We start from the raw sequence: 16466 nt of genomic DNA on the forward strand, positions 1-16466 counted from the left end.
GGGAAGGCTTAGGCATGGTCAAGGGAGAGCACACACTGGGTCCTGTGTCTTAAGGGTTTTTATCTGATTTCTAAAGGCAAAAATTTTAGGGGAGGACTCAATCAGAACATTCATCTACTTTCCAGGTGTGTTCTTTGATATGCTGATACATCAAAATGAGCACATAGGGGGGATCAGGGTCATTCCCTGGTCAGTTTCACCTTCAAAGAATGTCACTGGAAAGAAACCAGGACCAAGGTGGGCCTGCTCCAGCTCGGTCTGGAATGTGTAAAACATTTGATCCTAAGTGTCCTTGGTTAGGGAAGATAAGACCTTGCGGTTTATTAGCTGGCTATAAATTGCTTGGCCTTGTTTAGATATCTGTCTCAGTTTCCCCATTCCACTTGCCAAGGAATTTTCCTAGCTTTTTACTTACTTGCCTAAAGATCACCCTGTGAGGTTACTTTGCATAGAACCACACCCACTACAGAGCAACAACTCAGATATGCAGCAAGCTATAACATTTACATTTGTATGTGTGCATTCTATGATGTTCTTAGACAAAACTGCCCAACAACACATTTCTCAGAAAGTATCATTAAGTGGTGGATGACTTTACTTCCAGTTTAAATATCTAAGAAAATACATCTCTTTGGTTCTACTAATAACTATCATGACATTTGAGCAGTTTCTTAGGTTGGGTTTCCACAGAAGGTGACTTGGAGGCAAGAATGTGAGAGCTGGTAGTTAACTGGGGAGGTGGTCCCTAAAGCACTTTTAGGCAAGTGGGGAATTGAGACAAGGAAGGGAAGAAAGCCAGGAAAGGATTCATTGTTGAACAGGTTACTGTGATGGGCAACTGTGCCAAGGGGAAACTCTGGGAGACCAAGTAGAATATTCTGCAGAGTTATTCCAATAAGAGGCAAAATAGTTGGGTATTTGTCCTTTAATTCCCACCTGTCATTGGCTGAGGGCTGATTCCTGCAGGGTTATCCCATGTACATTGAGCCTGCCCTATTTCCCTTAGGTAGAAAGTGGCAGGTGCTTACAGCAGGATGCTGTCAACATAATGTGGATCAGAGACTATGGAGGGGCATACAGGCAGGGAACCAACAGCATCTGTTACAGGCAGAACTGTATCCTGGTCAAATCATAGATTGATGGCCTTTAGGTCAGTGTCTAATCAGTTTTGGTTCTTGTAAGGATTACAATTATGTAATATTAAGAATTTAATAGGCTACTTTTACAAGAGGGATGTGGGCATGGCAAGAACTATTGATTATCATTCCTAAGTAAAAGGAGATAAGAGCTATGAAAATAATTACAGTGGCAGATCATTTATCTGGGCGTCTAAACACCATAGCATCCAAACAACAGAACTATTAAAAAGAATGTTGTAGATTAACCAGTGATAGCAATAATGTAACACCAAGTCACTGCATGTTGTGATGATACTTCGTTATTTGTAGGTTTAGACACACAAAAGCTGTTTATGAAGCTTTGTATTGCAGTTATACAAATATATTTTTTATCAGCCCTAATCCAAATAAGAGCAAGAAAAAAATCAAGAAACTGCACTCATTATTTCCTTCCTTCAAGATTCAGCCCCAAAGTCTGCGTAGGCAGCTGGGAACAGGGGGACCAGCAGCGGCTGTGGAGGGCTGGTGTACAGTTAGAGCCTGAGCAGTGTGACAGGGTATCCATGTGGGGAGGGACGCTCTGACCAAGGTGTCAGAGCGTGAGTGGCATGAGAAGGGTGCTCACATGGAGGGATGGCAGCAGCAATGGGAAAGTAGTTACACACAGGGCTATTAAACAAACATGTGAATCCAGTTGACCCTTGAAGAATATGGGGGTTATGGGCACCGAGCCCCTGTACAGTTGAAAATCTGTGTAAAACTTTTGACTCCCCCAAAACATAACTACAGTCCCTTAATATCCATGGGGTATTTGCTCCAAGACTCCTGAGCACATCAAAATTTATAGATGCTTATATAAAATGAAGTATAATAATGCATAGTTGGCCCTGCACACCTACAGTTTCCTAACTGTGGATGGAAAATTCTGTTTTCAGTCCACGTTTGGTTGAATCCATGGATGTGAAGCTCAGAGATATGAAGGGCTGACTGTATATTTATTGAAAAAAACAACAACACAGACAACTACATAAGTTCCAACCTGTGTTGTTCAAGGGTCAGCTATATATTGAAAATAATGGTTGCCCAGATTCTCATTGTTGAAAAAGGCAAGTACGAATGAGAAAACTAGAATGAACCTTGTGTTTTGGGATCGACAGTACCAATGAACTCATGGATTTCTATAGGTGGGTGGGTACTTAGATGGATGGATAGATATGATTGTAAATCCTATATAATAAAGAGGTAATATGCAAATTGACCCTTGCGTCATCACAAGATGGCTGCCCCATGTCATCAAAATATGGCCACCCCCATGTTGTCACAAGTTGGCCACCCCCGACGTCATCACAAGATGGCTGCCCCATATCGTCACAAGATGGCCATCTCCATGTTGTCACAAGATGACCACCCCCACATTGTCACAAGATGGCGGCAGGGGAGGGCAGTTGGGGGCAACCAGGCCTGCAGGGGAGGGCAGATGGGGGGGGGACCAGGCCTGCAGGGGAGGGGAATTGGGGGCAACCAGGCCTGCAGGCGAGGGCAGTTGGGAGCAATCGGGCCAGCAATGGAGGGCAGTTGGGGGTGATCAGGCCGGCAGGAAGTGGTTAGGGTGTGATCAAGCTGGCAGGTAAAAGCAGTTAGGGGCAATCAGGCAGGCAGGCAGGTGAGTGGTTAGGAACCAGCAGTCCCAGATTGTGAGAGGGATGTCCGACTGCCAGTTTAGGCCCGAACCGGCAGTCAGACATCACCCAAGGGGTCACAGATTGAAGAGGGTGCAGGCTGGGCTGAGAGACACCCCCCTTCCATGCACAAATTTTGTGCACCGGGCCTCTAGTGTATGTATAAATACATATATATATCCATACATTCACTAGCTTTATCTACTGTGAGAGCCTGGAAACAGCAATATCCCAATAGCAATGAGCACATTTAGCATCCAGATCTTGGTTTCTAAATGCCATTCTCCATTTAAAGGAAAGTAGAGTAGAGACAGGGAATGTGCAAGATGAGCCTGGAATATCTTGTGTCAGAAAGGAAGGGAGCATTCAAAAATAATGAAGATGTTAAAAAAACAAAAAAGCCAGCTTCTGGAGGCTCCCCCTGGCCAACTTTGGGACAATTTGATCATCAAAATAAGTAACAGTAGTATGAATTATAAAATTGAATTGAATAGGAATTCATGAATCTATATTGATATAAATATAGAAATAAAGAAGAAAGATTTTCCTTATAACTAGTAAATGTAGAAAAAAATGATGGAATTTTAGAAAATCACTATTTGACCACCATCTATATATATAAAAGCCTAAGCGACTGAATGACGAGTTGCTATGATGTGCACTGATCACCAGGGGGCAGGCGCTTAATGCAGGAGCTGCCCCCTGGTGGTCAGTGTGCTCCCACAGCCAACCTCCAGCAGCCAGCCTCCCTCCTGTGGCCCCTCCCTGAGGCCAGCCAGCCCCAATGGTCCCGATTGGAACCTCCCTCGGCCCCTGGTTGGCTGACCCCAATCGCCCCGATTGGAACTTCTTGTGGCCCCTCCCCCTGGCGGGCCAGCCAACCCCCCATGGCCCCTCTCCCTCCTGCCCGGCTGCCCAATGGCCCCTCCCCCTGGCCGGCTGGCCAACCTCCAGCAGCCCCCATTGGCCCCATCCCCAGCCAGGCTGAGGAACCCCACCCATGCACAAATTCATGCACTAGGCCTCTAGTAATAATAATAATTAATTGAAGGGGGGAAAACCACAGTCAGTGCTAAAACCAGTGCATTAAATTTGATGAAGAATGGGATAAAGAACCTCACAATAAAATATATTTTAATTACAAAGTTAAAAAGTATAATTTTACAGAGGAAATGCTTGAACTTATCTTAGTCAAATATAACTAAAGACCCATTGAGGGAACAAAAGGAGTCATTTCAAAGGCAATAATCTTTTCACTTTCAAGAATCAGATCTAACCATCCCTATCTAACTACCTTCCACTTCCCCCCTCACTATATCCTCTTCTTAGATACCTGACCCTCTTGACCAGGTATCTAATTTAAAAATTAAAATGAGATCATTTCACTCTGAGTCTTTAAAATATTTCTTTTACTTTTATAGCTGCTTTTTTTTTTCCACAAAAACTTCAAAATAGTTTGAATGGAAATGTTGATTAGTTCTTATTTCTTGTTTAAGTTGTGCCTATGTGATTTACAGTGAGAATTATGACCACAATATATGAGGTTTTGACAGGTTTTTCAAAGTCAGAAATTTTTTGGTAAAAGTCTTAGAGGAATTAATAGCACTCTATTTTGACAGAGTTTACTCCCCATAGTGAAATTAAAATGGCTACAAATTCTTTGCAACTCCTCCCATTAAGAGATAGAGAGTGTTGAATCTGGGCCAGCCTTGTGACTTTGACCAATAGACTATGGTGAAGTGACATTGCGAGACTTCCTGGCTGAGGCCTCAGAGAAGTCTTGATGCCTCTACTTTAGCCCCACTGAAAGCAGCTGCCATGTGAGAACCCCCCAGCTAGCCTACTACAGAGGCCAGTGTGGAGGCAATCGGAGGTGCCCAGCCAAAAGCTGCAGTCAACTGCCAGACATGTGAGGCTATCCATGACCATTCTACACCAACTGATTTGCCAATAGACATGTCAACCCATCCAACCAAGGAGAGCAGAGGCAAGTCATCCCCATTGAGACCCCTGTCCAAAATACCAATCCATCTTGCTATTAATAGACAAACATGTAAATTGACCGTACCTCCGCTATGCCCACAGCCAATCAGGAGTGAGTATGCAAATTAACCTGATAAAGATGGTGGGTTAATTTGCATATACAGGCACGGAGTTGCTGGGCTGGGTGGGATGCCTGCTATGAGGGGGAGGGGTGGCGGAGGGAGCTACAGGAGCAGTGCTCTGGCCAGAAGCGGGGACTTGGTGGCTCCCAGGCAGCTGGGAGCGAAGCCAGGGGAAGGAAGGCCTATTCTTGCACGAATATCATGCAACGGGCCTCTAGTAGAATTATAAGCTTTAATAAACCAGGAGTCAACAAACTATGATCTGTGGGCCAAATCTGGCTCACTGCCTCTTTGTAAATAAAGTTTTATTGGAACAAAGCCACATCCATTTGTTTACATATTGTTTATAGTTGCTTTTGAAGTAAAACAGTAGTTTGAGTAGTTGTGACAGAGATTGTATGGTCTATAGAGTCTAAAAATATCTATTTGGCCCTTTACAGAAAAAGTTTGCCAAGCTTTATTTTAAGCCATTAAGTTTTGGGGTGGTTCGTTATGCAGCAGTAGATAACTCAAACACTCCCTTTATAGCAGAAGAGCAGTCAAGTCCTTGCTTGAACTGTAATTAATTTCTGTAATTTCATGTACACATGTTGAAACCTGTGAAGGCATTTAATTTTATCTAGACCGACATCTGTTTTCATATAAATAACAATGTCATTTTTCTAAATAGAATATGTTAATAATGCTGGGTACAATATCCACTTTCTTGATACAAAGCACTGTTTGAATTTAATAACCAGATAAAATCCAATATGGTTCTTTTCCTCCCTCAGAAAATGTTTTATTTAAAAATTATTCATGCTAAAGTGATTTTAACTTGATGTCAGAAATGAGCCTCAGTACTATACGAAAATCTTTCAAAGTGTAATTATTCACTGTAGAAAGCCAAGCTCTAAGTATTACTGCTACATTTTCACAAGTTTTGCCTGAAAGTCAGCCCTTATCTTATTTTTTAAAGTAAAATATTAGCCTGTCTTCAACCTTCAAAGAGATGAGCCATATTTTCTGACTTGTACAAGGTATTTTAAAAAACTAATTTTAGGGTTTGGCAGGTCTACTATGTAATCCTGGCTTGTTGAAAAGTATATGAATAGATTTCTTCATGAGTTTGGGAACTATGAATAAATATAATGTAAAAAACTGTCAAAATCAGATATTTATCTGTGTACTGCAGAGGTTTATTATTCTTCTATGCCTAAATACATGGACAATCAGTTAATGGTGATTAAGTGCTACTATTTCTGCAAAAAACAACAACTATAGAATAAAATAAAGGTAAAGGGAATAGGAAATATATTTTTTCCATGCAGCTTTAAAGAGATATGAAATGTACAGCAGGGCATGAGTGTACATGGTCAGTTGTCCTCAATCAGTTTTGAAGCATATACAACTATGAGAGAAAATAGTGGTTATAGAAACAATATGAAACTGGGAGCCTGAATTGCCATCATTAAGAATTATTATGGAACCAAATAAACTGATGATCAAAAATAGACCCAGAGTCCTAGAAGCAGGAACAGACTGTTGAACCTCAGAGGGAATGGAGGGAGGGTGGGTGAGAAGAGATCAACCAATGAACTTGTATGCATATATGCATAACCTGTGAATACAGACAACAGGGTGGTGAGGGCCTGGAGCGGCCAGGGGGACGGGGGGCGGGTGGAGAGGAGGACAGGAGCAGGCTGGAAGATGTTAATTTGGGGGAAAAGGAGGACATATGTAATCTTTTAACAATAAAGATTAAAATAAAAAGTTATTATGATTCTGAAGGCCTACCTCTAGGTTAGCAATCAGACTTAAAGGATTCTCCTCCAAGATATTTTAGATTGTCCATTCAGATTTTAAGAAAACCTTTTACAATTCCTAACTTGATCTCTACCTTTTCTACATGTCCATTATTTATAACACATATCCAATATTTAAAAGCTATATTTAACAACATATTATACTTTTATTATCCTTGAACCAGAATTGTAAGATTTCAGGACTGGAAGAGACTTTGCAGATTTTCTGACCCACTTGCTTTTGCAGAAAAGGAAATTGTTGTTTTTTTGTTTTTTTGTTGTTTTTTTTTTGTGTGTGTGTGTTCGTGTGTGTTTGCATATTACATATATAATATGCAAAGGACCAACTTAGGTATCATTTTGTACATATCTAACAAACTACCAGATTCTAAATACCTTTGAGCAGAATAGAAATAATATGTATCAATATCAGCCAGGCGAATTTACTAATTTTAATAATAATTTAATGAAGAAGTTGAGACTATTCTGATTGTTTACAGATTATAAGAACTTGGGTAAGAGTGCTGAAAAGCCAGCAATAAAATTCAAAGGGACCTAAAAATGAGAATAAAGATTGGTCAGTTGTCCCGTGATTTAATCGGAATTGTGTATCCTTGTTGAAGTCTTAACCCCCATACCTCAGAATATGACTGTATTTGCAAATAAGGTCTTAATGAAGTAATTAAGTTTAAATGAGTCCATTATGGTGGGCTTTAATCCAATATGACTGGTCTCATAAAAAGAGACGATACCATACACACAGACACACAGAGGGAGGACCTTGGGAAGACAGTAGGAGGGATGCCTCAGAGGAAAACACTCTTATCAACCCCTTGATCTTGGACTTCTAGACTTCAAAATTGTGAGAAAATAGATTTCTGTTGTTTAAGCCACCCATTCTGTGGTACTTGGTTATGGCAGCCCTAGCAAAATGTGATACCCAGAGCTTGTAAAAATGTGATACCCAGGGCTGAAGATGACCAAATGACATGATTGTCATCTTTATTATGGTGAACACCATAGTTCTGTTTATGGAACGTAAGATTTTGTAAACTGTATACAGGTCAGATATTCTGTTGCCACAGTTTCTTAGTTCAAAATTCTCCCCAATGATACACATTTTAGACATCTAAAAATAAATGGAAAAATGTTTAAATTTTACTTAAGTCTCTTAGAACACACACAAAATGACTTGATATTCATAACACATGACAACACTTCCTTTAAAACCCCTTTCCTCATCTAAAAAACCTCCCTGTCACAACACAGCAGCTAATCCAATTTCTTCCTCTTTTTTTTTTTTTTTTTTTTTATATAAACTTTCCAAACTCTTTCTTAGCCAGTGCTTACTGGCTTTGCCTGTCTTAGTACCTCTTCTTGTCCTCAGCATCTCTCCAACTTCTCCAATAGATTTTTTTTTTCCTAAAGAGGTTTGATTAAATTTCTTTCCTCGTACCCACTCCACCAATCTCTTAAAAAGACCAAGCAACTGACCTTGCCAAGAAAGAACTCCCCTTGACTGAAGAAGGGAGGAGAAAGGCTGTAAACAGTCAGACATAAATTATTTTTTCCTGTCAAAAATGCATTAAACTTTTTGTCAGCTGTTTCACATTGTTGCTGATATTAAGTTTATAGTAAACTAAAATGTTTCAGTGTATTAAGTGAAACCATCCCTATCCTGTACTCAGGACTTTAAAAAAAAATTAAAAAAAAACATTAAATGTAAAACTTTTTATTTCTTCCTAAGTTTCATCTTTGCCCCAGTGTTTATAAACTCCAGGATCCTTTTGAATCTTTTTTCTTCCATCTAACACGTAGACATTGTTTCTAGTCTTATGGATTTGATAGCCTGGGACCACCGCTGAGAATGAGTCAGCAATGTAGTGTGGCTGTTTTTATAAAGCTAACTGTGATAGTGAAATATATTAATAGGTCTATGACATCCAAAAGCTAGGAAAGTAGCCCTCTGCTAAACTTAGAATTGGTCACGCCCTTCAAGTATTATGCCAAGTTTGGGCACTGGCATTTTAATGTACATGTGAAATGGCAGGGACATTCTGAGAGAAGAGTCACAAAAATGAACCCAAAAATGAAATGAAATATAGTTAAACTAGTTGAGATTATTGAAAGCAGAGGAGAAAAACTTTTACTTATTTACATAAAGACTCTGTAAACAATACATAGACCCATTGTTTTTCAGTTTCTGAGGGAGTCCAAGACAAAACAAGAGGACGTGACCTTCAGAAGATGGAAAACAACATAAAGGTCTAATAAGAGAGGATTGTTTAAATAAAGTATGGTGCCTCAGTATAATAAAAACCAGTATGAAACACTTGCTAAAACATAGTGAATGTTTTTTTTTTATCATCTCAGAGTAAGGAAGGCTCTTCAAAGATTCACATAAAACTCAAGCCATAAAGTAAAAAATATATATAAATTTAAAATTTCCATTAGGAAAACAATAAAACTAGAAAGAGACTTTTAAAAGTCAAACAGAGCAAATAATAGAGCAAAGACCTAATTTCTTCAATGTACAGAAAAATTGAACAATTCAATAAAAAATGACTAATAACACAACAGAAAAATGTACAAAGAATTTAAAGGAAAAGTTCATATTAAGATAAATGCACATGGGTAATACAAATACTAAAAGTTATTTAACCTCACTAATAATTAAAGAAATATATATTATAACTGGAATTAGGTATACATTTAAAAATCTTGTTAAAATGCAAAGTTGAAAAAGGTGGACAATATCCAGAATTGTCAAGAATATATGTAAGCAGGCACTCTTACATACCATTGGTAGTACTATGAATTGATATATTGTTCTTGGAGAGTAATTTGGCAAAAGTGATACAATTTTCCATATTTACTCCCTTTGATCAAGCCATTATACTTCTAAAAATGTATTGTAAAGATATTCTTTACACAAATACAGAAAGAGGGAGACACAATTGCAATGTTGTTATAAAAAAAAAATCCCCAAATGCCCATCAATTAGAAATAATTTAAGTAAATTGTGGTTCATATATTATATTAAATTCTCGGCATCCATTTTATATTCCTGTGTACTGCACACAGACATGGTAAGATAGCTTAAATATATTGTCAGATGAAAAACACATTGTAGAAAACATTATGTAAAGTATGATCTCATATGTGAAAATAAAGTATATACATATATATATATATACACACACACACACACACACACACACTGAGTGGTCAGATTATTATGATCTCTGAACGCATAATAATCTGGCCACTCAGTGTATATCTTATATAATAAGAGGCTAATATGCAAATTGTCCCCTCGACCAGGAGTTCAACCAGCAGGCAGGCCGGCCAACCACCCATGTCCCCTCCCCCTGACCAGGCTGGCTGGACCCCACCCATGCACGAATTCATGCACCGGGCCATATATATATATATATATATATATATATGTATATATATATATATATATATATTGAGTGGCCAGATTATTATGCGTTCAGAGATCATAATAATCTGGCCACTCATGTGTAAGACTACACACTAATCTGGTAGTCAGGTCTCTATCCCATAACCAAGAGAATGGAGGATTCTCCTTTAGCAAAATTGATCAGTTTAAGAGAAAGTACTTGCAGTTATGTTCTGTGGTCCTGTGTATTTATAGCAGAGAACCCATCAGTCAGCAAGGGTCACTCAGGCACACAGAGCGTCTAACCAAATCAGTTTTTTAGTGATTCCTTAAATATGAACAGAGAAAATGATCAGATATTTGAGGAAGGCTTCCAACCAAGAGACCAAAACAAAGAAATTACGAAAACAAACAAAACAAAACCCAAACAATACACACACACACACACACACACACACACACACACACGAAAAGAAAAAAAGCCATCAGAAACAACACCTGGAGAAGCAATAATAATAATAATAATAATAATAATAAAGTCATTAACAGCTTCAGTTTCTATGACACACAAAAGAATTTCCTTTTATTTAAAAAATAATAAAAAAAAAGAAAGGAAAGAAAAGACATTTTGTGGATAATAAACAGCCATGGAAAAATTTAGTACAAGAATTGGAAGATAGTTGAGGAAATCTCAGAAAACAATACAAAAAGCAAGCAATGGAAAAGCGGAGGAAGAAGGCCACCAACCACCCCCTGTCAGTCATGCCGCAGGAACTTGGCTGTACTGTGCTGTCCTGCCTCAGAGAAGAAACTCATCCGCTGCAGACCCAGCCTGGTGGCTGCCTTGGAAAGCAGGGGAAGGTCAGCATGTATCAACCACAGCACAGCATGGAATTTCCAGACAGGTCTTATTTCAAAACTTTATAAAGAACAAGAACCACGTTGATTTCTACAAGGGAAATTAAACTGGCCTGAGTTAGAGGGAAAGGATAATGTGTCTAACCTGTAACTAACTCCAGGTGACAGAAGGTCTTGTATGAGCAACAGCTCTTTCCTGATAACTCTGTGGACCAATGGCTCCTGGAAAAGCTCCGGGAAATATCAATGTTGGGTTGTGGTATTTGAGTCCAGCATGGTGATAAGTAGCTAAGTAGTTTCTGTGGGGTTTTTTTTGTAGTATATGGACAAGGGTCATCTGCCCGCCCCCCACCCCCGACCCCTACCACTGCCACTGGCTTTTTGGGACCAATCTGGCTTCTTCACTGATTGGCTATGCTTTGTTTGATCTCATTGAAGGACTGAGGAGAAGTGGGCAAACCCACTGACTTTATTAATTTCACAGATGAGATTTCCCCAGTACTAAAGACCCTGACAGTCTGTCAGCACTGATACCATCTATGCCATGTGGGTCTTCATGCTCTTCGGCCACCTCACCCTCTTCGATTAGGGCACCAGTGCTGCCATTGTGTCCAGCACACTGTCCTTGAACATGGCCATCTTTGCTTCTATCTGCCTTGCCTCATGCCTGCCCGGGTTCCTGCATGCCTTCATCATGGTGACATTTGCCATTCAGATTTTTTCCCTGTGGCTCATGTTACAGAAGAAACTGATGGCATATACTCCTCACAGCCATGTGGGAGTCACTTATTTTTTTCTTTTGCGTCTGAGAGGCCTGCTGTCCATTAGTGTGTGGGAGCCATCCTCTGCCCTTCTGCTGGTGTCTGTCTCCTGTCTCTGCTTTTTCTACCTCATTCACCTGCAGCTTTAAAAAAAAAAATTCATGGGCCTTGGGATAAGGCTGGGATCAAAGACTTGTCCAGGGTTCTCAGTTAAGTCAGAAACCTCCATTTTGTTATCAAGACAAGCTGATGGACCAGCCTCCCAACGAGAATAAGATTTGAAGGCAGAGTTCCATTCTGGAAGCAGCAGACTGATGTGGGTGGGAGAACAGAGACCAAAACACAAAGTTTACCAAAGGCTTGGGTTGTGAAGAGCCTTAGCCTTTCTGTTATTGGTGGATGGAAAAGCTTTCTGGATGATTGTCTCCCATTTATTACTCACTATAACAAATGAAGTGATGTGGTTTCTAATTATTAAAAAATAACAACATATAAAAAAAGAAGAGGAAAGAAAATACAAGAAGATAAGAGTATCCGTCCAAGAGAGCCAATAGCTGAATAACAGTGGAGGACAGCAATGATCACAGAAACACAAAATTTACCCAGAACGAAAGGACGCAAGTTCCCAAACTGAAAGAACATAAAGACCATAACAAGTGGCCAGCACACTGAATGAATAAAGACCTATATCAAGGCATACCATTGTGGAATTTCAGATCCCCAGGCATAAAAAAAAATTTAAAGAGAAAAATAAATCCCACACAAACAAACCAGATAACACACCGAGTTTTAAGAACCAGAATGGCAGATATGTCAACAGCAATTCTGGAAGCAAAAAACAATGGAACAAGGCCTACAAAATTCTGGAGGGAAATTATTTGCAATGTCAAATTCTTTACCAAGACAAACTACCAATCAAATGAGGGTAATTTGTAATAAAAGCATTTTCAGTTGTTTGTGAGCACAAAAAAATTTACCTTTCATGCAAAGTTCTTCAGGAAGTATGCTTCATCAAGGCTGGAAAACAAGTAAAGAATATTGGGTTTCAGGAAACATGAGATCCAAGATAGAAAAGAGGTGAAAGGACTTCCCAAGATGGAAACAAAGCTAGACTCAGCTTCCAGTAAGGTTATGGAGGACTCTAAAACTCTAAAAGGAATATTGCAAAAAAAAAGAAAGAAAGAAAAGAAAACAAATGAAAAAAACAACTGATGTATTTGTACGGATTTAGGTTTTATAGTTCTACTGGAAGATTTGGGATCAGTTTCACAAATACTAAGCAAATACAAAAAGAAAACACAGGAAATAACTGACTCTAGGAAAAAATAAAAAGTGTAGTGCCAAAAGTGAAATGCAGTATCCTATATAATAAAAAGCTAATATGCAAATTGACTGAACAGTGGAACAACTGGTCACTATGATGCACACTGACCACCAGGGGGCAGTGCTCAACACAGGAGCTGCCTTGGTGGTCAGTATGCTCCCTCAGCGGGGGCACTGCTCAGCCAGAAGCCGGGCTCATGGCTGGAGAGCACAGCGGTGGTGGTGGGAGCCTCTCCTGCCACCGCAGCAGCGCTAAAGATGTCTGACTGCTGGCTTAGGCCCACTCCCTATGGGAAGTGGGCCTAAGCCGTCAGTTGTACATCCCCCGAAGACTCCTGGGACTGCAAGAGGGCACAGGCTGGGTTGAGGGACCCCCCACCTGAGTGCACAAATTTCATGCACTGGGCCTCTAGTTTATAATAATAAAAGGGTAATATGCTAATTAGACCAGACAGCTGAACGACCTTCTGGATGAGATATTCCAGACAAAGTCGGAGCTGCGAGGGCCGAGCCCCTTGCACAAATTTCGTGTATCAAGCCTCTGGTCCTATCTAATAAAAGAGTAATATGCAAATTAACCATCACTCCGCTACACCCACAAGCCACACCCACCAGCCAATCAGGAGCGAATATGCAAATAAACACAACCAAGATGGCTACGGCCACAGAGAGCAGGAGGGAGGCTTGGGTTTCCCCGGCAATGGAGGAAGCCAAGCTTTCTGCCTGCCCTTGCCAGCCTAGGCCTCCACTCAAGGCTACAAAGTTTCAATGATAGAAGATACATAAATCCAAACAGAAAGGGCGTTAGCCACGGAGCTGGAAAGAGCAGGAGGCTAGGGTTGCCCGCGGCGATGGAGGAAGCCAAGATTTCCACACACCCTGCCCGGCCCAGGCCTCTGCTTAAGGCTACAAAGTTTCAATTATAGAAGATACATAAATCCCAACAGAAATGGCTGCCGCCACAGAGCAAGCAGAAGGCTTGGCTCCACTCCAGGCTACAAAGTTTCAATTATAGAAGATAAATAAATCCCAGATCCCAGGGCCTCTGCTTGGGTTGCCAGGAGGCGTGGCCGGCCTGCAAACCACCACAGGCCCCTCGCCCAGGCCACCCCACGCCCCAAGGGAATCCCCACCCTGATCCGGGACACCCTTCAGGGCAAACCAGCTGGCCCCCACCCATGCACCAGGCCTCTATCCTATCTAATAAAAGTAATATGCAGACTGACCATCACTCCAACACACAAGATGGCTGCCCCCACGTGGTCAAAGATCCTGCCCCCATGTGGACACAAGATGGCCACCACAAGATGGCCAGCAGGGGAGGGCAGTTGGGAGGGACCAGGCCTGCAAGGGAGGGCAGTTAGGGGTGACCAGACCTGCAGGGGAGGGCAGTTAGGGGAAAACAGGCTGGCAGGGGAGCAATTAGGCATCAATCAGGCTGGCAGGGGAGTGGTTAGGGGGTGATCAGGCTGGCAGGCAGAAGCGGTTAGGGGCAATCAGGAAGGCAGGCAGGTGAGCGGTTGGGAGCCAGCAGTCCTGGATTGTGAGAGGGATCCCAGATTGGAGAGGGTGCAGGCTGAGCTGAGGGACACCCCCCTCCCATGCATGAATTTCGTGCACGGGGCCTCTAGTATAATACATTAAGTGACTAATTGTGAACAATATTGATATCATTTATTTTTTACAGCTTGTTTTTTTAATGTGTAGTAAAATATACATAACATGGAAATTTACCATTTTAACCACTTTAAGTGTACATTAAGTACATTCACAATCTTGAGATATTTTTTACTTTAAATAAGTTTTAGTTTTCAATTTTTGTGAAATATCTTTTTCCATCCCTTTACTTTCAGTCTGTGTGTGTCTTTTTGATCTGAAGTGAGTCTCTTGTAGATAGCATATGTAAGTGTCTTGTTTTGTTATCTATTCAGCCTTTATATGTCTTTTGATTGGAGAATTTAAACTATTTGCATGTAAATTAATTGTTGACAGATACGTATTTATTGCCATTTTATTATTCATGTTTTTAAAATCTTTTTTTCCTTTTTTTTCTTAAAGAAGACCCCTTAATGTTTCTTGTAATACTGGTTTGGTGGTTACGAACTCCTTTAGCTTTTTCTTGTCTCAGAAGCTCTTTATCTGTCCTTTGACTTTTAAATGAGCTTTGCTGGGTAGAGTAATCTTGGTTATAGGTCCTTGCTTTTTATCATTTGAATATTTCTTGTCAATCCTTTCTAGCCTGCAAAGTTTCTTTTGAGAAATCAGTCTTATGGGAGTTCCCTTATAGATAACTGTTTCTCTCTTGCTGCTTTTAAGATTTTCTCTTTGTCTTTAACCTTTGACATTTTAATTATGATGTGTCTTAGTGTGGGATTTTGGGGGGACACTCTGTACTTCCTGGACTTGTATGTCTGTTTCCTTCACCAAGTTTGGAAAATTTGTTGTCATTATTTTTTCAGATAAGTTTTCAAATTCTTTCTCTCTTCTCTTTCTGACACCCCCATGATGTGAATGTTAGTATGCTCAAAGTTGTCCCAGAGGCTCATTATATTATCCTCATTTTTTAAAAATTCTTTTTTGCTGTTTTGATTGGATGTTTTCTGCCTTTTACCTTCTAAATTGCTGATTTGATCTGCTGCTTCATCTACTCCACTGTTGTTTCACTGTAATGTATTTGTCATTTCAGTTAATGTAGTCTTCATTTGTGACCAGTTCTTTTTCTGTTTCTATCTCTGTTTTTATTGTTTCCTAGCTCTTTGTTGACGTGTTCACTAAGTTCATTGAGCATTCTTATAACCAGTGTCTTGAACTCTGCATTTGAGATTACTTGTCTCCATTTTATTTAGTTCTTTTATGGAGAATTGTTCTGTTCTTTCATTTGGGATATGATTCTTTGTATCCTCATTTGGGCTGTGTTTGTTTCTATGTATTAGGTAGAGCTGCAACTCTCCCCAACTTAGTAGACTGACCTTATGTAGCAGGTGTCCTGTAGGGTCCAATGGCATAGCCTGCCCCATCACCCAAGCTGGGCACTTCAGGTAAGCCGCTGGTGTGCACCCCTATCTGTGTACACCCTCCTGTTTTAGTTGAGCCTTGAATGCTGTTGGCACCTCCATGGCAGGGATTTACCCCAGGAGTAGCTGCAAAGATTAGCTGCAACCACTGTGGAGGATCAGCTGTGCAGGGGCTGACACCAGGGAGCAGAACTTACTTGTGCAGGGTTCTGGTACCCACTGAGTCTGCCCCTTGAATGTGTTGCTTATGGAGGTGGTTGGGTGATGCCCTGGCATGATCTGAAGCTGTTCACTGCGTGCACTGGCTGTGGGGCCTCCCGGGAGGTGCAGGCCAAGGTCAACCACCACCTGTACCCTGCCCAGGGACACTTGTCATGAGCTACACAGATAGCTGCTACTTGTGCTGGTCTTGGAGGTG

General features: G+C 40.7%; 1 pseudogene across 1 annotated transcript; it reads left to right on the forward strand.

The window, feature by feature from the left end:
* Positions 1 to 10854: 10854 nt before the first annotated feature.
* On the forward strand, positions 10855 to 11925 carry LOC308234228 (phosphatidylinositol N-acetylglucosaminyltransferase subunit C-like; annotated as a pseudogene). The gene is made up of 2 exons: positions 10855 to 10953; positions 11119 to 11925. The product of its transcript is annotated as a phosphatidylinositol N-acetylglucosaminyltransferase subunit C-like (transcript).
* Positions 11926 to 16466: the final 4541 nt, after the last annotated feature.

Source organism: Plecotus auritus (genome assembly GCF_963455305.1).
Source record: "Plecotus auritus genome assembly, chromosome: 1".
Classification (NCBI taxonomy): Eukaryota; Metazoa; Chordata; class Mammalia; order Chiroptera; family Vespertilionidae; genus Plecotus; species Plecotus auritus.